Source organism: Hetaerina americana, unplaced genomic scaffold, assembly GCF_022747635.1.
Source record: "Hetaerina americana unplaced genomic scaffold, ioHetAmer1.1.p SCAF_15, whole genome shotgun sequence".
Taxonomy (NCBI): Eukaryota; Metazoa; Arthropoda; class Insecta; order Odonata; family Calopterygidae; genus Hetaerina; species Hetaerina americana.
In genome coordinates this window covers 2,834,394-2,858,882 of record NW_027286625.1, presented here as the reverse complement: position 1 = coordinate 2,858,882, position 24,489 = coordinate 2,834,394, and the positions used below count along the sequence as shown (strand labels likewise).

Below are 24,489 nucleotides of genomic sequence, written 5' to 3'. Positions count from 1 at the left end.
ACAGCAAACCGGTAAACATCAATTCAAAGCGTTCTTCACAATTTTGATAAATTATCCCCCTCTAATGGATCAAGAGACTGAGGAAAGGTCATTTAAAATATCAAATTTAACATTTAAATTTATGTAGCATCACAGGTAGGTTATTTTGGAATATTTTAACGTGAAAAATTCTTCACAAGTCAGTATGGGTGCTTTTTAAAAATTAAAATCACGAAAACACTTTCCAGAGTTTTACAGACTGTTAACTAAAACTTACTTTGATGCATCATTCCGCATGAAACATTTCACCGGTGCGAAGAATTCATCCACTAGACTACGGAAAGGAATTGTTCCACAACGTCTTCGATATTTTCAGTCTCACGAACGCGAAACAAGAGCAAGATAAGACTTGCGTAGCGTGTGAAAGAAAAGCAAGCATTGGGTAGAACCGAATCCGCAGTGAGTAAAAAAGGAATGGCAGCGTTTACGAATTCCTCCAGGCACTTAACGAACTCTATAGCGAACGAAAGACATTAACCGTAAAAGAACTTGGTGAAGAGTAAGTATCACAATTTGCAAGATGCGGATCTGCAGCAATTTAGTCTACTTGAATCTACATGATCCCAGTAAGCTATTTGGAGGAGAAAAAGAACGCTTTTAGTAAAATTGACCGAAAGAAAACTGCCAAAAATTACAGTTAAGTTCCTCCCGAATGAAATGTGAGTTATATCCTCGTCCTGAGTTATGCATGCACAATTCTGCGAGCCATTTATTCGTCAGAACTCGAAGCGAAGATGGCGTAAGAGCTCCTTTAAATTCAGATCCATTACTTTTTCATAATTAAATATTGGGACTACCATAATCATCCTGCAGTGATGAGAAATTTGGGAGCACTTTATCGCTTAGAGCACGCTATATTAAATCAATATTCTATGCTAGCATATATATTGTGAGCAACATTTCTAGTTAAAGTATTCAATCCATTTGGTTATTAACCTCAAATGATAATTTCAGATGACCGTATAGGCAATAAATATTGGATCACCAAATTACATTCCCTCTGGAGAAGAGTGACCATACAAATGAGATACTTTAAAATATCGAATTCTACTGAAAATTACCATGCCAAAGGATACGATTCGCTCCGTTCAGACTAACTAAAAGAGAATCCCGCTATCAAATCTATTACTTCAAATGCCACCGTAAAAGTTCTTGATAATATATTATACGACTTGATGGCATAACGGTTCACCATTTCAGAGAATTGTGTCATTTATGAAAAAGTGACCCAGAAAAGGCTCGTTACGGGAATATTGAATCAACGATGACCAAAAAAAGAGAAGCGGAGCCGCAGGGAATACCTACATTTATTAAAAACGTCCCTACGGTCGAAAATAAACGAATCGCTTCCTATTCTAAATCTCTTGTAAGTCGACCGCGCACCCTAAGTTCGACCCATAAGAATCCTCCGCCTCGAAGGCTGCCAGACATTGTTTCTTTACCTCCCTCTGTTTTTCACCCACGGCACCGAAGTCATGAAAAAAATTCAACCCCTTCGGCGACTACGTAATTTCGTATCGACTGACCTCCATCCCGCCCATCCGAGGAAAGGTTTGGTATTGGGTTCCGCGGGAAAGGACTTGCCCTCACCGTCCCCGACCCTCGCGGGTTTTTTTTGGGGACAAACATTCTCTGTCGCCTTGCCACACTCCTCCTCTCTTCCACCACCACCACCCCCTATCAACGTCTAAACGGCATCACCATTGCCCTTCTCTTCCAGGCTGTTTCCTACTTCTCTCCTTCGCTCCTTCCGCCCCCGGGCTCTACCCCTCCCTCCCCCCGCGCCGCTCAACCCGTTTGCTCAGGAGATATTAAAGGGTGGGGAAGAGGGGTATCAATTTCAGCAGTTTTCTCATGTCTCTCGGATTACGGTCGTCACACACTCGGCGACGAATGCCATTCTCTCCTCTTCAGCGGAGAAGGGTGGGCGGGGGAGATTGGAGAGGGAAGCTGGTTATGGCATATGCAAGAAGCGGGGATGATTGGATGGAAGAGAGGAAATGGTCGCAGAAAGGGGCCGAGGTTGTTTTGGAACGACAGCTCACCGACGAGGGCGACCCAGATCACCAAAAACTCCAAAATGTTTTAGTAAACGTTGGTCGGACGTTTTCATTTTTTTAAGCATCGTAAACGGTGCATCAATTTTTTGAATTTTTTTCTACATTTTAAAAATTCTTTGAGTAAATTCCAAGTATCGCGCCAAATCAAGCCCGGACCTTTCGCGAGAATTAGAAATTTTCCTCGAGGGCACGTCCCCGATTAATTAAAGTAGAGGAAAAATTAATATTCGGCGTTGATTATTCTAGACCGTTATCTTTAGGTACGCGACTTCAAGGGAAGATTACCACCGCGTGTTTCCAGTATAACAACATGCCACAAATTCACCGACAATGCATTTGACATGTTTTAGGGACTCTGGACCCATGGCGAATTACGTCGCTCTCATTCTCTTCAGGATACCTATACCTAGAAACTTTTAAAAATTTGAAATAAACTTAAACCTTACAATTCCCCAAAAAACTAAATGCGAAGGAGGGAAATAAATGAAGCGTTCGAAGCCGACAAATTTGTTCGCGTCGTTGTACACAAATGTTTTAAATAATAATCGGAAGAGGGTATTTTATCTCGGGTTAAGAGACAATAATACTGTTTCAAATCACTACTAGGAATTTGGTTTTAATTGTTACAATGTCTACGTCATCAAGCCTGATGACGTCAGGCTTGATGTGTTTAAAATCAATGACAAGTGCGAATGTGTAGGTGCTTCAAAAAATTGAAGGATTTTGGAAAGTCACTGAAGACTTTAGACTTTCCAAGTTTTTGATAAGTTTTAATGCTCTTCCACGTCATCGCCAACACCTTAAACAATCTACCTACCGAAGTACGAAGACCACTTTAACCAATGAAAAAATCGCGCGGAGAATTTGAACGAAGAGCAACAAAATACTCCGAGACTGCGCTAGCGTAAAAGCTGGTAGCATTATTTGCACAATTTATTCACAGCAAATAGTTAAGACAATTAATTATTATAATTATTAATTCTAAAAATAATTATTTGCTCTATTTTAATCATTTAAGTTCACTTGCATATGAACATTAGTCCACGATTGCTTCATTAATACATCTAGTGAGAGATAGCGCTTCTACAGTCGGATCCCCTGACCGCGCAGAGTAATCATATCGAGCGCTTCCGAAACTTATAAGCCCCAGGCCAACACCCTATCATCAGGCATCACCTCGGAGATGGCCCGCGCCCAGGAAGGGTGGGACAAAAGAGCCAGGCGAGGAAGGAGGGGCCGAGGGAAGGAGGAGGAGGAGGGGGGGACGAGAGCGTGGGAGGAAACTGCAGAGGTCCTGGTTTGGATTGGGGGAGTTATGGTTGGCGGGGAGGAAGTAATGTGGACGTGTGTGTGTGCGGCAGTCAAGGTGGGCGTCCCGGCTCTTCTAAAGGATCACGCGATCCAATTCATGACAAGGACTCGTTCATCCAATTCGTTCATTCCACCTCTTATCTGTCTCCTCCATTAGTCTCTGTTACTTAAAGGCGACGACTCTAGCCCACGTTCCGTCACTCTGAATGAATACCCTGTGCCAGTTAAGGATAAAAGCAAATGATCTATGCTCGAGGGAAAGGCACTAAGGATGTAATAAATTAAAATGTGACCTTTCGTCATTTTAATGGCGATGGTGAAATGAATGATTTTCGCAATAATCCGCATCCGCATCGAGATTGCTATTATTGGTAGTCTAACGTTTAAGGTAGGTTTTGGATGGAAACAGACTGCAATTCTCAGCTCCATCTAAAAAGACGCAAACTGACATCCCACACTACAATAAGCTATTCTCCAATTCCGAATTTAATTCAATTTTTATCTCCCTTCGTTCTGTCCAATATACGAGTACATATCCTTTTCTTCTCCCTAACTCGCTTTCATTACGTCCTTCCCTCTATCACGCACTCCAACATTTCGTTGCCAATTAAAACACTCTGCATTTACTTTTCCTGTCTCCTTTGGACCTCTTCCAACAACTCTCCTTCCTCTCCCACCAGAGAGAGAAGGCTGCGTGATTTTTCAAGGCACCAGGCCTTCCCCTAGGGAGATGCATGCAGCACAGGGGAAATAATTCACTCCCCTTCCCTTATTGGTGAATTTCACACACCTCAGGCTTAGAGTCAAGTGATTACTTTTGATATAATTCCTACTCTCACCGGTTGAACAAAACTTCTGGTTGATTAACATAGTTTTCATGCACCTCCTTCTCTGTCCCGAAAAGTTTCAGCTACCATTTGGGGACGTCGGGGGCAAACATTTTAAATTTATATCAATTTTTTTACACATATGAAATATTCCCCGGGAGGCAGAACAAGGCAGTCATCCCCAGGGTCAAGAATTTCCATTTCCACCACGAACGTGGAATCTGTGTCGCAGTACGGATGGCTACGGTGGTGCAGAGCCTCAGAAGTCTGATCATCCAAATGTTGGTTGGCTTGCAGGCTAACCGCTCTGCTATGCACCATATTCTAACACGGTAATATTCATTCGCTAGACCTTCATTCTGATATAAAAATTGATTAAAGCTACCTCCATTCCCCAACTTCAAATTTTACATTTCACACCTCCTTGCTACCTCTTTGATTTCTCAAATTCCGGATAGTTTTCTCCAAAAATTGTAAATCCAATTATTATGAAATTTTCTAAAGCCATTGATACAGAACTAAATCTGTTTCCATTTTTGGAAAACGTGTCAACCCTCATTACAAGTGAAGTTGGCTAAAGGTAAAACACAAATCACACTCTCCAGTGTCAATAGCTCATGGTTCTATTCGATTAACTGATTCGGGGTGAAAACCAAGTCTGTCGTTGAGAGAATGACATAAATAAAATCTCCTTCCCACACGAAACCGTGATTCGATTCACCCCTTCCGAGATACGGATTCGTTCCTTTCGCACGATTCATTCGTATCGCATTCTCAGGTCTTTAAGCGTCCGAATTGAGAAGTCAGGTTGGTTGATGGAAGTAGAGAGGGAAAGAGAGAGAATGAGAAATGGATAGAGGTGTGTGTGTGAGCAGGAGAGAGAGAGAGGACAGCGAGTAGGTGAGGTTGGTGAGGAGGAACGCAGGAAATGCGGAGGAGGCTGCGTTGGAACGGGCGACTGGTTGGGTGAGTGGGTTCCGTTGGGGATGAAGTGAAGGGGGGAGAAGAAAAACTCCGTGGGAGAGAGACGGGAGTGGAAGGGGGTGGGTGGCGTGTTATATACGGGGGAGCGCGTTATTCCTACGTGATCGTGGGAGGCGTCACGCCTCCGAGAGCGCCATGTTGGTCAGTGAATCGTGAAGAAGAAGTCGCCGAAGGGATTGGGAGCAGTGAGAAGGGAGGTGGAGAGAGAGGGAGGAGAGTTGGCAAGAGGAGGGGGGGGTGAGAGGGAGGGATGGGATAGGTAGGAGAGAGAGAGAGAGTTCATTTGTCAAACCAGATCCACTTCAGGGTGGGGGGCGGGGGAAGGGGCGAGGGTAGAAGGGCAGATATATATTCCAGAGGACGGAGACTCGAGGTAGGAGGACTTCGAGGGAAAGGAAGGCAAAGGGTGGGGGGTCGAAGAAGGAATAGAGAATACAAGGACGGAAGAGAGAGAAACAGGAATAAGAGAACATGCAAAGAACACCTGGACAAAATCACTTCAGGGTGCGTTTAACCTACCCGCAGTAATTCGGGAAGTCCGGGCAATCTAGTAAAAAACCATCTGCGACGCATGACGTGTCTTATTACAAATTACCGTCCTCCAGGCGAAATAAAAAGGGGTAAACGCGTGTATTCTCATGGAATCGTGCATAATTAGGGTATTCAAGAGTAAAATCACGTATAAATGCTCTGAACAATGGATATATTTAGAAAGTCTCTTCAAGGAATACAATTCAAAGGCTTCATTCAGAGGGAGGTAAACTGATAACACGGACATTTGGCTGAATAAGAAACTACAGCAATGCTCCAATGTTCGTAGGAAGGAAGAGCATTTTGGGTTGGGCAAGGACTCATAATCTTGATTGGATATCTCGGAGAAGACAGGAACAGACACCGTGAACTTGATATTGCGTACTCGTTTCTCTTGCGATAATGATCAAATTCACCAACCACGGTGGAGGTGGAAAAGTACCTCATTATTTGGGTATCAAAAAAATGAATATGATTAATGATCGCTTGAAATTGGCAGCATAGGTTTGCGTCCAAAAATCTGTTCAAACGATTGAAAGTTATTATTTTCACTAAATCTACATCAAAACAAGAACCCATATTACATGATGTAGATGCTATCCAGAATTACTTTTTGGATGTGATTCAAAAGAATACATACATTTTGTGTTTCCACATAAATATTTAATTTCTTTGGGAATACCAAGTTTATTCTTTTGAATTAATAATAACCCACAAGTCTCCTTTAGGGAGTGTTGTGGGACGCAAGCCATTATGAATAGGTTATATTGGATCTAATTAGTTAATATTTCCGTAAAGTGCTTCAGATTGCTAAAAAAACACCAGCGGTTAGTCTTCAAGCATTAACTTACCATGCAGTTTCCTGGAGCGGAACATTTAGAGACGACCGCAGAACACAAAAAAATGGGGAATCGGATCAGTTTCGTTCGCCAACTTCGCCAAGTTCGTATCTAACTACGTTTACTGATTACATTTTTACGAAAAGAAAGTTACGATCGCAATCATTTTCACTGGAATGGAATAAATTCGTATTGATTGTACATATACGTGATTTATCTCGTATATGTTGGCAAAATATTTTTGCCAACAAATACGTGATACGCGGGCGTAAAATGATCGATAGCATAACAAAATGTATATTCAATGATACGATCCACCTAAGTAGACGTATTCATAGTTTAAAGCACATGAACAAAAAATAATTTATTGCTTTTCCATGCAAATGAATGCGACAACATGTATTAATGTGTTTCATCCATTAATGACTCGTTCATCATAAGCATTCCTAGTGTTTTTTTTTAATTATTCCTTCTTTAAGAGAAAAGGCGAATGCGTTGGAGTAAAACACACTTCATTTTCAGATAGCTATTAATTTAAAACGAATGAACCTGAAAAAGAGTTGTATTATGTGATAAACATACTAGACATAGGAAGGTGACCAAGAGGCCTCACGCACGAAACCTAAGGAAGAGAACACCCTCGAATTTCTCGAAACATGCGCGGAGCAAGTAGAATGCTGAGATAGGAAAAGAAAGTAAATTAGTCGCTGGGGACACACATACGTAAGATAAGTTGGGGTATATAAAAGTTACAAAACGATGAAGTATACATTAAAATAAAATCTGTGTAAGCTCACTGAAAATTTAGGGAACGCCTGACTAGGTATAAAGAGAGTGTCGTAACAATTTCCATACCGTGCGCTTGCTTTTAAATATTACTGAATAGGGGTTTATGAAGCAAAAAATAGATCATTCTAAGGTTTAAAGCAGCAACATAAAATAATTCACAAATCATCTCTCTTGAGCCAACGTATTATATATGAAGTTCGTTATTTAAACGAGTACGTTTCAGTGAGAAATATTGTATGCGCTGACATTTAGAATTTTTTGGCTCAAAAATATTCAAATCTTTCAACTCAATATGAAATTTAAAATTTATTTGACATCTTTCTGGCAAATCAAAAAGTAATTTTAAAATTCGCTGATGGAGAAAAATAATGCGCAGTAATTTTATTAGGGAATTAAATCGCCAGTTATTTGAAGTCTTAGGAAAATATTATCCGGAACATTACATTCAATACAAAACAACTTCCATTAAACGACTAAAATTAATTGAGCATTAACTTAACTTACGAACTTAATATAACGAAAAGAGTTTTTAATGACTACTCGCAGAATATAAGATTGGGCGCCCAAAATGAGTTACTGTTACGAATTAGTATTTTTTTAGAAGACTAGAATCACTAGATTCTGACTGTAGTCACAACAAATGTAAATATGAGTCAATATAAAGTTTCGTATGTTGGATTGAATTGGGGAGTAGAGTGAAGGAAACATTGGTGTATGGGTATAAACACAGTTTATAGAGATTAAAGTATGAACTTAATCCTATTTTCTCTTCTGAACCATTCAGACTCACGTTCAACATCATCATATATGTTTTATAAAATTAACAGCGAATCAATGAATTCACTGATTCACGTTTGTTTGACACAAAAAAACATCACACAGTTTTGTGAGCAAATTCAAGTTTGCAGAGCGATAAAATTGAAACTATCCCAATATTTGCTCTCACGCCGCTGCGCCTGGGTTTATTGAAACAACTATGAGTTGAAGCGTGAAAATAAAACGAAAATGCGCTTAAGTGTTCTAAAAATGGATCCAAAGATATAATATTCCAAGCATGCATGACGAAAGGTTATTGTTTTCAAAAAGATAAAGCATTGGATTCCACAAATTCGATAATTCCGCAACTGTTGTTCATCAAATTTTCAACAAGAACTATTCCTAGTTCTACGTTTTATTATGGGTAATCTGCTGATTACACATGGGTTTTGGTCTAGTCTATGAGATTATTCAAGTATGTAATAAATTCTTCTTTGAGTCTTACAATGAGCGCACAACACTTGGTTACTTGTATACTTTAGAATCTCTTTGTTGATAGCCGCAATCATACTATCAAAATGTCTATTCTCCTCCTCTTATTTTGTTTTCACCCAACATCTCCCTTCAATCACAAACTTCCATCTGCAACCTATCATCTGCCTCCCATTCCCTTTTCCTTTTTACATTGAATTTTCTCCTTCACTTCATCCCCTAGCTTGTCTTTCTCTAAAGGACCGTTTCAGGTATCAATATTGACCTTCCAAAATTCCAAATAATACGTACTTCATATCTTCGGCATGTAATAACTTTTAACATATGAAAGATTTCTTAAGACGGAAATTAAAAAAATGTTTCTTGTCACAAATGCAAAAACGGTCGGGTGATACAAGTTTTTCTGACAAACACCATTATTTGCTATTTTCAAGGGCTTACGCCTTTATAGTGAACCTCTTGGTACGAACCACGTTGAGTGTAACGCCTGGACAATTTAAAAATTAATCCGGAGGATAAGGATTTTATCTTCCTCTACATCTACGCCGTACCCTGCAAGTGACCCAGGAAGTGTGTGACAGGGGATGATTAGAACCCAGCCTTCAGTAACTAAATGTATAGCGGTTTGAGTTTAGTGATTTACGGTCAATCAGACATAATGCTTTCGCTGTTTAACTTTGTTTTTGTTTTGACGACGATTCCTACGAGGAAAGAAAGAGCACTTAATTTGTTGGAACTGCAATCTACCTTCCTTATCTTATCCAAATGGTCCAATCTGCCAATATAATCGGAAAAAGTGATACGTCAATAAGCTTGCCAATAACAATTCAGTTCCACTGGCCCATGTCTACAGGTTATGTATTTTGAACAATCGCCATGCCAAACCATTTACAGTGCCAAGTATGATGACTTCTTACAATACTAAACCGGCCAATGAGAAGGACGAGTTTGAACTTCCGTCGCATCAAATTATTTTTCCATTCGAATTCACACGCATTTAATGTACACCCTGGCGCGTGACAGCGTACATCTCAATACAGCAGTCCTCGTGACATTCCCAATGGAATTACTCTTCGCGGAAATCAATTTAAGAGGGATTTATAAAAGCGTGTGGCTCGTCACAATGCCAAGAATGGCTCTGCGGCACCGAATAGATTAGGACGTTGGATTGAGGCGACGAGGAGAAAGCGAAGGTTGAGGTGACAGGACGGGAGTGGAATGAGAGGGTTTACGGCTACCGAGTCCTGATTGAAACAGGGTGGGAATGGAAAGGGACTGTGCGACGACAGAAAGGGGAAGGAAAGAGAGAAAGAGTGAGGTAGGTGAGAAGAAGAGAGGAGAGAGAGAGAGTTGAAAGTGAGGGAATGGAATGGCACGAAATAGATTATTCCACGACAAGGGCCCGGATTGGAATGCCTTCCGGGAAACCCTCGCCCTCTGGGACTTCTTCGTTAGCTTATTTGAATATCTACGGATACATTTATCCAGATATTCGAAGGCTCACCGCATTGCATGGTGGCTTAGCGACGGAACAATTGTACTTTTTCTCGTTACTTACAATGGAAAATAAATGAATTCTCCAAAAGGCGTCTTTTATGCGCGACCGAGGAAACTCTTCTCGTTTCGCACGTCAACGTTCCGGGCTTGTTATACCGATAACTTGATGAAATGTCTCTCTTACATACGATAATTGCTAATCAAGTGAAGAGAACCTTATCTCTTTTGTATGTTGACGTGTATTATAATACCAATTGGTAACATAGTTATCTCGCACATCACCCAAATTTGCGTATTTCTGTAGTTTACGCCACAGTTGTAGGTGTTTGGAAAATATTTAACCAGCTTCGCATTCTGCTTAAAATATAAGTGGTTTCCAAACTGTGCATAGTGAAATCTTGAGGAGGAGAAGATATATAGTAGAAAAGGCATTAAAAATCAGAAAAGGAAATTGATAATCAAGTATCAATAAATTACAAACTTTATTATTAAACTGATATCTTCACCACACTTGAATATGGTGGACGAGTGCTCTTTTGTTAAATTTTTAAAACGCCATATTTAACTCGGGCTATTTGTTAATATCAAAGACTATATACACTCTTTGATTACGTGCTATATTTGACGATATCATTTTAATTTCTCAATTATTCGCAGCTTACAGCTAAATAAAACTCTCCACAACCAATTTCCAATCATCGTGACGCAGAACGAAATTTCCCTAAGGTTAACGGTGGAGTCAACAAAATTTTTTTCAAAACCCATGCCTTCAATCAGGTAGATTATAAGTTTTTTGGGAACATAAACAACCAAGAATGGGCAAACGGGAAAGAATGGAAAAATGGACGGATGAAAGAATTGAAAAATATGAAACGTACTATATCAGGTCTGAACTACAAGAAACATCGACGGAAAATACCATGACATTTATAGAACGCCAAGGGGACAAAAATAAACCAACCATGAATATAAGCACTTTTAAAAATTGTTTTAATGAAACAAATATTTAAAATGTGTATTCTATGGGGCTATAAATTTCAGCGAAATGTACGACTCCAGAGCTATTCATGACACTAAACACGAGGCAACAAAAACATAAAATCTCATACAGAAGCGACAGGTAAACGACAATCGGCTATAAAAGCCTTCATCAGCGCTCGCATTACATCTTATCGCATATGTAAATGAGCAAACAGAATGAATACCGACGGAATATTTAACTCGTAAACTCTACACAAAATAAAAATTAGGAAGTGGAGAAGTGAAGTAAACGCGGAGATGAAGAATTAAAACCGGTATAAAATAGCCCTAAATGAAAAAGCTCAATATAACTGGATTGAAAAATATCCAAGTGAATCAGAAGTTAAAGCGTTAACATTTTCCGTGACTAAACGACAAAAACAAATGCCTTCAAAATGCGATGCGATCTAACGATGATAAAAACTATCTAGGTTACGACCCACACAGTTCAATCACAAAGGTTATTTTGCCATAAATATCATCCCATTACGACACACATTGTACGCTCAAATAAAACATATTATCCAGTGATTATCTATTCCGTCATACTTCACGTTAAAAGGTGCAGATGGCTATGGACGCATTCCCCCTTTAAATATATGATTGCTTTTGAAGAAAATAATTCACTTCAGCGTGGAACGTGCAGCGACAAAACACGAGTATAACTTTGGACAGCCTATTAAGAAATATAAATGATGGATATGAATGGCGTACGAAACGCCACACAATGAATTTCTTTTGCGCTCTGAGTGATACAACAGAAATATAGGTTTGCATACAAAGCACAGGAACTGTATGATTAGGCCTGTCGTGACGCGATCGCGAATGGGAATTTTATACACACACACAAATATATATATATATATATATATATATATATATATATATATATATATATATATATATATATATATATATATATACATATATTATATATAACCTAAAAAATAACCCTAAAAAAAGGTCAAATGATTCAAAGTTTCAAAAATGTGAAAGGTAGGGGTGACGACAATGTGAGCACGGAGACGAATACTGTTCGCAAAGTTAACTAAAATGAGCGCTTGATGCATCGGGAGAGAAATGATTTATAGTCCTATCGAGCCAGGAAAGCGATTCAATTTTGCCAAAACATTCGTCACAAACATTACCTGAAACCTATCACATAAACAAGAGGTGGAAAAAATATTTGGAAATGCCGTTATATGGAGAAGGAGATCTTAAATCATGAATGGAAATAAATAATAAGAAGTCGGCAATTCTGCAGTTAATTAACCAAATATTAAACCAGAAAAATATATTTCATTTATAATATAATAACAGGGATGGCTATACTTTATGCCATCTTGGTTTCTATTTAAACCCTTCACGATAGTGATATGTGGGGAAAGGAAAAAGGGATCCTCTTTATTGACTCATCATTGGTCAACTCCAATGACGCAATAACTCCGATTGAATCAATCAGCTTCTTCAGAATTCTACTCGGATGATCGATATTCTCAAATAGGCGTAACTCCGAATTTTTTTAAACTCGTTCTTCTGCTTTTGTAGACGTCAGGACAAATTTCGTATCCAGACTTCAGGCAAATAAAAAAGTGTTTACACGAAGCATACATTGACAAGGCAAACATTCAAAAGCATTCGAGTAAACACCTAAAGGGTGGAAAAGTTTGGAAAAAAAAGAGTTCGAGGAAATCTGGAATGGCGAAGCAAATGAAGCGCCCTAACCAACACTGAAATTTCTTCGCAAAATAATGGCGATTGATTGGGTGAGTTCGGAGGGATTGACGACGGAGACGAGGAAAGAGAGCAGGGGAAGAAGAATGGAGGAGGAAGTGTCGACAGGGACCCGTGTGGAATGGAAAAAAATGATATCATTACTTGACGATGCAAATTGATTTCGAGTAGGTCGCGAATCAGAAATATCGAATTTCACACCGCGTTTACACTGCACATTGGATATCGCATTAAGGATGTAAAATTTGACGAAAGTTTCACAGAGCACCTATTTTATCACTCCTTCCACAATCAGTTTCAAATTAACGGCTTTTATATGCATATCCTAGGTGAATATACGTAACGCCCGTCATTTTCATCACGAGTTCGAATTCGAACATGAATCACACTTTTAAAGCAAAATTGAATTAACTTTGCAATGAATGACAGCTCCAATTTGCAAAGTAAAATCGCGTAAACACTAGGCATGGAAATTGGCAAATAGCAGTAGCATAGCACAGAGAGACGGGATGAATCGGGAAAGAGAGGGAGAAACAATACACCGAGGAAGCCAGAGTACCGCATGTTCAACGCAGCTTTCACTCCAATTCATATTTAAGGCTGGTCTTTATACATTCGCACACATAAAGGTGCTACGATGGAATGGAAATGCTTAAAAATGACACCAACTTCAGCACTCGAAATAGGCTAATAATAGTCTTTCCCGATAATTAAACGAAATGGTGTTACAAAAAACAATAAAGCGTCTGTTCTAGGGTTAAATCGCAACAGTGGCAATATGGCACGTGCGTCGGGGATAAAAGGAAACGCCGGGTTCTGATCCTACACGTCGAGGACCGAGTCTTAGTTCTAAATGGAAGATTCTTAGAGCACAAAGCTTAGTGCGGGAGGGAGTATGCGTATTCTCGAAAATATTGAGTTAAGCGGAAAAAGGCGGAGGTTTCGATTCGAAGAAGAAAAATCCCGATAATCTTACTTAGAGCAGAACCGAAAAAAAAACTGTCACTGTAAAAATTGGGGTTCAGAGTACTTATGAAAGCCGTTTTATTCATTAAACGAAGAGCTAGAAATTAAGGCGCCCACTTTTAACTAAAGCCGCTCATATCGCATTATAGCACTAACGTGTTGTTGACAGCTGGGCATTTACGTTGGCGACCAGATATGTGTCATTAATTAAACTGCATTCAAGGCAATAAATAAAATAAAATGAAAGCTCCTATAGCCGTAATAAGTTAGCAACATTCGTCCCACAATTAAAACAAAAATGTTGATTTGATGAAATGCTGCGACGCAGTAATTCTAATTACTTTATGGCAGTCTTTGTCCTCATCATCGTCCGGTAGCAATTTATGGAGGATATTTTCCATGTATTCTTTAACCTTATATCTTACAATTGAGTTTATTCCTGCTCCAGGGATTTTTGGGAGTTTTAGCTTTTCAGCAAAAAGCTTGCAATAAAAACCCCAAGCGCTATTACCAAAGTTTTCCTCGGTAAACCTCTCCCAGGATTTTTGTTTGCTACGGGCAATTTCGGCTGTATAAGCCCCCTCCCCGGACTACAACCTTAACGTGGTGGAAGGGCTTGTGCGTTCCGATGACCCCTAGAGCTGTGCTGGCGGGAGTAATAATTATTGCTCCTGGTAGGGTCACCCATGCCAGATAGGTCGAAGGTTAGGAGCCAGACGAAAGGTAGTCCACGCAGCGTCTGTTCCTCAGTGAGGCGGCTGCAATGGCGTCTGACCCCAGTGGGGCGGCCAGTAAGTGATGGTGTCACGTTAAAAACACTATTGAGGAAGGCAACGGGAAACCACCTCAATTATCATTCCCTAGAAAAATATGATGGACAATAGAGATATTTTGAGTCCTGGCAACCACGGGGCTCGGCCCAATCGGCCGTGTGTCGTGCCCGGCAGCGGGGGAGGCAAGGCTTCCGCGGTCGTCATCCCACGAAACCCTTGCAAGGGAAAACCAGCAGCAGCAGGACAGAAGACGCAGGAGAAGAAAACCAAATTAGTTACAATAGGAACGTGGAATGTTAGGACAATGACGAGGACAGGGAAATTGGAAAATGTTAAGCGAGAGATGGAAAGGGGAAATATAGATATTTTAGGTCTATGCGAGGTGAGATGGAAAGATAGCGGGGATTACTGGAGTGATAAGTATAGAATAATATATAGTACAGCGGTGGGGACGAGAGCCAACGAGGGGTTGCCATAGTATTAAATGAAGAGGTAGGAAGAAGCGTAGTCAACATAGAGCAGGTAACGGATAGAATACTACTAGCGGAGATAAAAGCAGAACCGACTAACTTAGTTATTATTCAGGTATACATGCCACCAAGCAACCATAAGGAAGAAGAGGTCGATAAGATATACGATCAGTTAGAGGACATGATCGCGTGTGTTCCTGCAGGGAAACATTTGATAGTGATGGGGGATTGGAATGCGACGGTAGGCGAAGGAAGAGATGGTGATGAGGTGGGCGACTACGGTTTAGGCACGAGGAATGACCGCGGGGAGAAAGCAGTTGAGTTCTGCAGGAGACAGGGGCTAGTCATCACCAACACTTGGTTTAGACACCACAAAAGACGCAGGTATACATGGAAAATGCCAGGTGACTCAGGAAGATATCAGCTATATTATATCCTGGTTAGACACAGGTTTAGGAAAAGTGTGATAAATTCGCACAGCTTCCCGGGAGCGGATGCGGACTCTGACCACAATTTAGTTGTTATGAAATGTAGCGTACGTTTCAAAAAGATAAGGCAGGGGCGGCGAGTTAGAAAATGGAATGTAGAAGCATTAAATGGGTTGAAAAGGAAGGAATACAAACAGGCGGTAGAGAAAATCATGGAGGATGGTAAAGGGCTTATAACTATCGAAGAAAAATGGGAAATGATAAAAAAGGGTTGTCTAAAGCCGCAAAAGACACTATTGGATCCGTTAACGCTAAAAGGACTAGGAAACTATGGATCACGGATGAGATGATTACAAAGATGGATGAGCGGCGAAAATGGAAGAATATAAATACAGAATTAGGCAAAATGAAGTACAAAGAATTGAACAATAAATTGAGGCGGGTAACAAATAAGGCAAAAGACGCATGGTGGAAGACGCAGTGCGAGGATATGGAAAGTCTGCAGAGGAAGGGTGAAATCGGTGCGCTGTACACCAAAGTTAAATCGTTATCGGGAAGTAAGAAAGGAATAGCTATGCTAACAGTTAGAGATAAGGCGGGTAAGGTAATAGTTGACGCAGGAATGATCCAAGAGAGATGGAAGGAGTATATAGAAGAACTGTATAGTAAAGAACTCAGACCAACAAAGTTAGACATTGAAAAAGAAAATGACGTAGAGGAAGACAGCTTAGGTCCAGGCATACTAGACAATGAGATAGAAAGGGCTTTAAGGGAGATGAAACTAAATAAGGCCGTGGGGGTAGATAACATTCCCGTGGAACTTTTAAAATGCTTAGGAAAATGTGGGAGGAAGAGGCTATATGGGCTGATCCGTAGCATTTATGAGGAGGGAATCTGGCCGGAAGACTTTGTGAGAGCAGTTTTAGTTCCGATTCCGAAAAAGGTAAAGGCCACGTCATGTGAGGACTATAGGACAATTAGTTTGATATCCCACGCAGCTAAAGTTGTTCTCAGGATCATAAACAAAAGGATAGAGAGTAGGGCAAATGATTACTTAGGGGATGATCAGTTTGGGTTTAGGAAGGGGAGAGGTACGCGTGATGCCATTGCAGTAATGAAATTATTAATCGAGAGGAATATAGAACACAACCAGGAGGTATTTGCATGTTTCGCAGATTTCGAAAAAGCGTTTGATAGAGTGAATTGGGAAAAACTAATGAGTATTCTGCAGAAAATAGGAATAGATTGGAGGGAAAGGAGGCTAATCCGCAACCTGTACATGTCTCAGACTGCTCAGGTGCGGGTGGGAAACGGGGAGTCAGGATGGGCAGTGTTAGGAAGAGGTGTAAGGCAGGGTTGCCCATTATCACCGTTGCTGTTCAACCTGTATGCAGAGGAAATGATCAAAGAGGCATGGGAAGAACTAGAGGTAGGAATGAAAGTGGGCGGGGAATTCGTAAAATCAGTTAGGTTTGCTGATGACCAAGCTTTAGTTTGTCAGTCAGCCAAGGGGCTGCAAGCATTGCTGAGTGAATTGGAAATTCAGTGCGACAGGTATGGGATGAGAATCAACATTAATAAAACAAAGGTTATGCGATTTTCTAGAAAGAAAAAGGGCAAGCTTAACATTAAAATAGGAGGGCAAAAACTAGAGCAGGTAGAACAGTTTACGTATCTCGGTAGTGTTTTGGACCAACACGGTCAAAGTAGTAGGGACGTAAGGAGAAGAATTGCGCTAGGCAAAGAGGCTTTCACGAGGAGGAGGGAGTTGCTGACGGGGACTTTGAGTAAGGATGTTAAAAAAAGACTCGTAAAAACTTTGATATGGAGCGTAGCTATGTACGGCGCGGAAACGTGGTCATTGAAGCAGGAGGATAGACGTAGACTGGAGGCTTTTGAAATGTGGGTGTGGAGAAGAATGGAGAAGGTGAAATGGACAGAGAAGAAAACAAATGAGGAAGTACTTGGTATGGTGGGCGAAGAGAGGGGTTTGTTGGGAGCAATCCTATGGAGGCAGGAAAAGTGGATGAAGGGGGTGTTGACCGGCAGTGGGATGTTGAAGACTGTGATAGAGGGTAGAATGTTGGGCAAAAGAGGAAAGGGAAGGAACAGGATAGGGATGTTGGACGGGATGAAGGGCGGAAGAAAGTACTCAGAGATGAAGAGGGACCTGGTGTAGAGTAGAATTTAGGGTTGTGTTTTGTTAGTAGTCCCAAAATATTTGTTTGGTAGTTGTGTCCATCGAAAAACCTACCTTAACCGGTAGATTACCTTAAAAAAAAATATTGAAAGCTTCTCCCCGTATCTCAGTCTGTTATCTATCGGCGAATTTACTATTTTGAAATTTATTTCTAAGTTTGGTGGTTCCTTTTTTAAGTTTACTTAGTTTGTCTGTCCACCAGGGGTGATGGTTTGGAGAAATTATTCTTGAAGGTATATGTTTCTGAATGACGATGAAAAGCTTTCATCAGATTGTCTATTTGTTGGTTAACATACACATATAGGATATGGGGTCCAAAGAACATGGTGATACTTTTTCAGGTCTTCCAGAATGGCTCCTTCGCATTTTTCCCAGTAGGCCATTTTCAGCGGCAAGATCTCTATCCTTTTCTCCCTCAGTTGCCCGGCTTCAATGGAGAACGTTATCACTTGGTGGTCACTAGCTACTACACCCAGATTTACTTTCCATTTAAATATATCTCTGACCAGTCTGGAGTTGGTAATAGAAACTAAATAAAAGGGAAGTCAGTACAGATAGGGTCAGAGCAGGTCCACCACGTGTACTCAAAGCCTATCTGAAATGTGGTAGTCATTCGGCCAGTTAAACGCGCCTAAATTCAACGGTCAGCACTTTCTGCATTGTAAATTTGTTTGAAGTGGGTCTTGTTGACACCATTTTACGCTTCACAGCGGTTTTGGTGTGCCCATAGCGTGCTTTGAGGCGAGTATTTCACCGCAAGTACCTGCTGTGTTCGTGAGCGGGTGGCTGACAACAATCGGGTTTATTGAAAAGTTGGTTGGTAGATGGAACAGATGCCCTGGAATTAATCCCCTGGACGAAAGAGGAATTTGAGTCCGAATGAAATTAGAGAAAAAGCCTTTTCTGGCCGACCAGCAACACATGGGCTCGGGATAAATTGAAGACGTACGGTAGGAAAGGTTTTGTCATGAGGGAGGACGAGCAACCGACTGTCCTACAATAGATGAATAGGACTGACCGGCAGTCAAATGTTGTATCTATTCATAAATGAATGAAGGAAGGTAAGCACTACTAAACAGCGAAATGAATTTCATACAGTCACTTGATGTTCCCTAGGGATTTTTAATAATAGTTTTATGAATCGCAAAACGAGTAGTTTTAGCTTGAGTGATTTTCATGCTCTAAATATTGCTCCACAATAATTGCAACTACTCTGTATCAACAAAAACCTTTGCTAAAATGCTGTTATAAGCATATGGTGAGGTGATTCTAGAAATTAAATGCATATGCTATTACAATGACTGTTTTGAAATTATTGCAACCCGCGAATTATAATCAAATAACTAGGTGAATATAAGATGGCGCAAATATTTTATTCCTTCATTCGAAATGATGGGAGATATTGCCCAGTAACTGTTAACAGCTAAAATTTCCAGAGTCCATTATGTAACATGATGTTGTCGTTATATAAACATACGAATGCGCGGTTAGTTGTGTTTTTAAAGGAAAAATCAATCACTTTTTAACTTATTGTACGTATATGTTGATAATAAATAAATTAATTAATAACTAAAATTAACACCATAAACAGAACAGGAATTTATCATTAACATGAAAAAAAGTAAACTTACCCACCGGCTCCATTCCAAATCGCTCAAGTAATTTTATGTAATGCCGTAATAAATAGTTGTATTGCTAAGCTACAGAATAAAAAGTGGCGGAAAATAACAAGTTTATTGCTTCACCATATGGTAATTTCCACAAATTAAATTCTACCACTATGATTTATATTAGTAAGTTTTTCTTTTGAAATGAGATTAAAAGGAAGTTAAAATGAGTTTTATACTTGAAATAAGAAAAAAAATCTCTATTGTTAGCACTCTCGGGTATGGTTTAAAGGCACTAAATGACAAATGGGTAAAAATTAATATCATTTCCCGCTTTTCTAAGGCAACGATTTCAACGGGCGCAGGTTTATCAGACCAGTCGACGATTCCCCCCACTCTGATATAAAATGTGGAGGAATTATAGGAGGAAATACGAAAGGCAAGAATACAGTACGTTCTGTACTTAGATAACTGTGCTTAATTTCCTACTTTTTTCTTCAGCCGAGTGAAAAATTATCTCAAAAGGCTAAACAGAGCGTGCTGCTTGTGGAGAGTGGAGATATAACAAAATGTGCTGCTGCGGGAAACTATTTGAATCGGTTGACCCATTCTATAATTGATTGTATGTTTTATGGCTCGGTGCAAACCTCATTACCATGGATTTATATGAATATTTCATAATGCTCAGAAGTGCACCAAGTTATCATAGAGGATTCCGTATTTCCTCTAGGTACAGTAGTTAGGCGGACTCATTTCTCCTTTTTCAGTGTTGGAATTACCAACCGTCGTCTGCTTGTAGAAGTATTTTTTTTATCCTTACATCCGACTCAGGAAAGTCCTAAAAAGCGCTAATGTAGTCTGGCATTATTAATTTTAGCAAATGATCCCCTCTTGTTAATTGAAATTGAAGTTATTCATGGCTTTGTGTTAACCTGCGCCAGAGTAAGCGGTACCCATTACATTGCAAACATATTAATAATCACGGGAAATACTAAAAAAATGCTAAATAAAAAATGTCTTTCAATTCGAAGAGTAAATATTGTTAGCGACGGGAGCTCATTGTTGAACCTAAGTACAAACGACTCCAAAGATTTTCGAATGAATGAGGCCGCTGAGAACTCAGTAAAAAAATAGCACCTCTTAACGAATGCATTGTAGAAGTAAGACGAAAGTGTGCTTTGGTTAGCGGTCTCCGTAAATTGTCTCGGGGAATGTTATATATTTGGGGCTAGCTCTTGGAAAATGAGAATTATCAAATAAAATCAGATCTTGAGAATTAAATCCTCGGAGTAAATTCAAGCGAGCAAAAGACTGCGGGGCTGCGGAGATCAGAGAGAGACCTGCCACGATATACAGAGGCTAACCATGAGTGGCTTAATGGTCTGACCTCGAGTCCAAAAAAATACACACATATATCTGTATACATATAAAACCACTAACTTGCGACGGCGAAAAAGGCGGAAGGAAAAGCAAAAGGCACTCGAAACTGATTAAGGTTGATGTATGCATAGATAAATGAGAAAAATGGGCTGCAGTAGCGGCTGATGAATGAAAAAAACCTCCTCAAATCACCCTACTCTGTATTAGTAAAAAATAGCAGACGAAAAAATGTACTCGGTCACTCTAAACAAAATTTTTTAAATGTTTGGAAATCTAATTGCTCAATACTGAATGCGTATGTACAAACATGCATGCGATAATTAACTAAGCCAAATTCATCAACCAGCGTGAATTAGCTATTTAAAAAATAATAAGTTAAAATTTCAAAGTTTGTACAGCTAAAGAATCTCCACGTGTACTAAAAATGAAAATACAAAAAAGAATTTTTACAGATAACCTCAATCACAGTTCCGCCTTCACATTCTTTCAATATTTGGTTATATATATATATATTATTATATATATATATATATATATATATATATATATATATATATAATATTATATATAATATATTATATATATAATAATTATATATATATAACTATATATATATATATATATATATATATATATATATATGACTACGGTTTAGGCACGAGGAATGACCGCGGGGAGAAAGCAGTTGAGTTCTGCAGGAGACAGGGGCCATCACCAGCACTTGGTTTAGAAATCACAAAAGACGCAGGTATACATGAAAAATGCCAGGTGACTCAGAAAGGTATCAGCTAGATTATATCCTGGTTAGACACAAGTTTAGGAACAGTGTGATAAATTCGCACAGCTTCCCGGGAGCGGATGCGGACTCTGACCACAATTTAGTTGTTATGAAATGTAGCGTCCGTTTCAAAAAGATAAAGCACGGGCGGCGAGTAAGAAAATGAAAATATAAAAGCATTAAATGGATTGACAAGGAAGGAGGATCATCAGGCTGTAGAGAAAATCATGGAGGATGGTAAAGAGCTGAGTACTATCGAAGAAGAATGGGAATGTATCAAGGAAGGAATATCGAAAGCCGCAAAAGACACTATTGGAACCGTTAACGCTTAAAGGACTAGGAAACCATGGATCACGGATGAGATGATTACAAAGATGGATAAGCGGCGAAAATGGAAGAATGTAAATACAGAATTAGGCAAAATGAAGTACAAAGAATTGAACAATAAATTGAGGCGGGCAACAAATAAAGCAAAAGAAGCATGGTGGAAGACGCAGTGCGAGGATATGGAAAGTCTACAGAGGAAGGGTGAAATCGGTGCGCTGTACTGCAAAGTTAAATCGTTATCGGGAAGTAAGAAAAGAAGACCTATGCTAACAGTTAGAGATAAGACGGGTAAGGTAATAGTTGACGCAGGAAAGATCCAAGAGAGATGGAAGGAGTATATAGAAGAACTGTATAGTAAAGAACTTAGACCAACAAAGTTATCATTCATCTTATCACCCATCAAAAAACCTACCTTAACCGGTAGATTACCTTAAAAAAATATATATGTATATATACATATATATATAAATATATATACATATATATATAAATATATATACATATATATATAAATATATATATATATATATATATATATATATATATATATATATATATATATATATATATATATATATAGTTTCTTTCAGAGAATGAATGAACGCTGCTTTCCCCACTTCTCCTGTCTCTAATGGAGATGGCAGTCCAATATCGATCGAGGGTCTTGTGGCTAAATAACCTTGCTCTCGCGCCGGTCTAATTCTGGACTCATTTTCACCTGACAGCCCGCATGCATCAGACGGCGAGAGAAAACGTGGGACTGTAGTTAGGAATTGAGCCGGCGAACACATTTCGTTTTCAAACACTTGATTCAGAGAACTCACCGGGCATAGCAGAAAATAGGTTAAGTTCAGCCCCATTTCAAACACAAATACTCTTTTTCTCCGGCGAACGAAAAGTTTTATTAACGAAAGTGATTTCAAAACATTAATTAGGAAAGGGTTTGCCGTGAACGTGACCACTGAAAATGCACGCGATGTAAAACGGGAGAGAAAAATAAAAACATTTTTCTCTGCGTCAACAAGGATGCTGGATCCCCACCAGGACCTATTTACTTATTAATACTGCCACTTTAACCTCAAAAACGCGAAAAACAAATATTCTGACGCTTTCCTTGAGTAAAACAAAGGACGCTTCTTCTAATTCTCCCCCGCAACAAAGCGAGGCAGCTTATTTTTCATCGATTGCAGCAACCGCGCGAGACGCAGAGCATCTGAGTAGGCGGTGACAGAAAACATGATCGGATTAATAGGGGTTAAATGGAAATAATTCCCCCTTCTTTCACCCATTAAGAATTCCTCTGAACGCTTAACAAAATTACACTTTAAAGCTTGTCCATCATGTCGACGGTAATGAACTTACAATATAAGACCATTACTATTATTCCAACCGGGAGAGTAAAGGTAGGTTTTGGGCGTCGTATGGGAAGTCGCATTTGAGAAAATCTCATTTAGTCCTTCATAGGGACCCCTGACGACTCTGTCACTCCGAAATGTGTGGTTCGTGACTTCTGTTACCTTCAAGTTCCTCTCTTTTAATTTAATACAACAAAAAATTGCACACACACATATATTCGCCGGTATATGTGTATATATATATATATATATATATATATATATATATATATATATATATATACACTCACACATTCCTTTTTCGTTTCTTCCAATTTTCCACTACGCTTAAGGTTCGCTCATCGTTATGTTATATACTTATTATTCATTATTCATTTACTTCAATTCGCTATTACTTTTTTGGCATAGTCATTTACGTTATTGCTATTGATCTTCTTGATAATAACTAGTTTGTGCATTTCAAACGTAATTTCTTACATCTTACCGATTCCTTATTTATCACATTGTTTGTACTTAATTTTCACCCGGGATCAATTACGTACAACGCTTCTTGAATTTTCGGAGTCGCGAACCAAGGAAAAGGTGTGAAAGTGTCACCTGAGACAGAAACAGAAATACGACTTATAATATGCCTTTTTCTCCTAGTTCCAGACGCAGTGCTCGTGGTAGCGTATTTGATGACGTGCAGCACAGGTAGGGATTAGAGGAATAGAGAAATAGCTCCCCAGCAACGTATGTAATATGAACGCAGTCGAAGCACGGCTCGGCTACAAGAGATTCCTTGCCTTAGCACTAGAGAATATTGCCGCAAACAACATGGTCATCCACGCATCCACATCCACGCAACCCAGAGGAAACTGCCCTTGTCTCGAGAACCGTCGGAGGGATTTGTATCTTGCCGACCTCCCCCCCTTACTATCAATTTAATGCGCGAGAACTAATTAAAAGAGAAAAACACATAAAATCACGTCCTACTTATGCTGTTTCTCTACCACGGTAAGACCAATTTGCGCCGGGCCAATCCTCTTCCTGCTCCCCTCCCCACTAACCATCCGCTTCCGTCCTTCATTCCATTCCCGAGAGATATCACAACGAAGGAGCACGACAAAACAATAACCTGCCCGTGAGGGCATCGAGATAGAAGGGAGCGAGAAGAGGGAAAAGCGGGAAGAAACACTCGAGCTCGGCGGGACTGCTTGAAGGGGTCGCTTCGAGGGTGCATTCGAGGGACGACGGAAGGGACGTCATGTGAACGGCATGGAATGAGCGCTCTCTCGAAAAAAGTCAACTCCATTGCTGCACCCGAGAGTGATAGAGGGAGAGAGA

General features: G+C 39.7%; 1 protein-coding gene across 1 annotated transcript in view; it reads right to left on the bottom strand.

Moving 5' to 3' along the window:
* LOC139686746 (ankyrin-3-like) overlaps positions 1–24,489 on the bottom strand; it is a 445,728-nt gene that overhangs the window by 199,097 nt on the left and 222,142 nt on the right.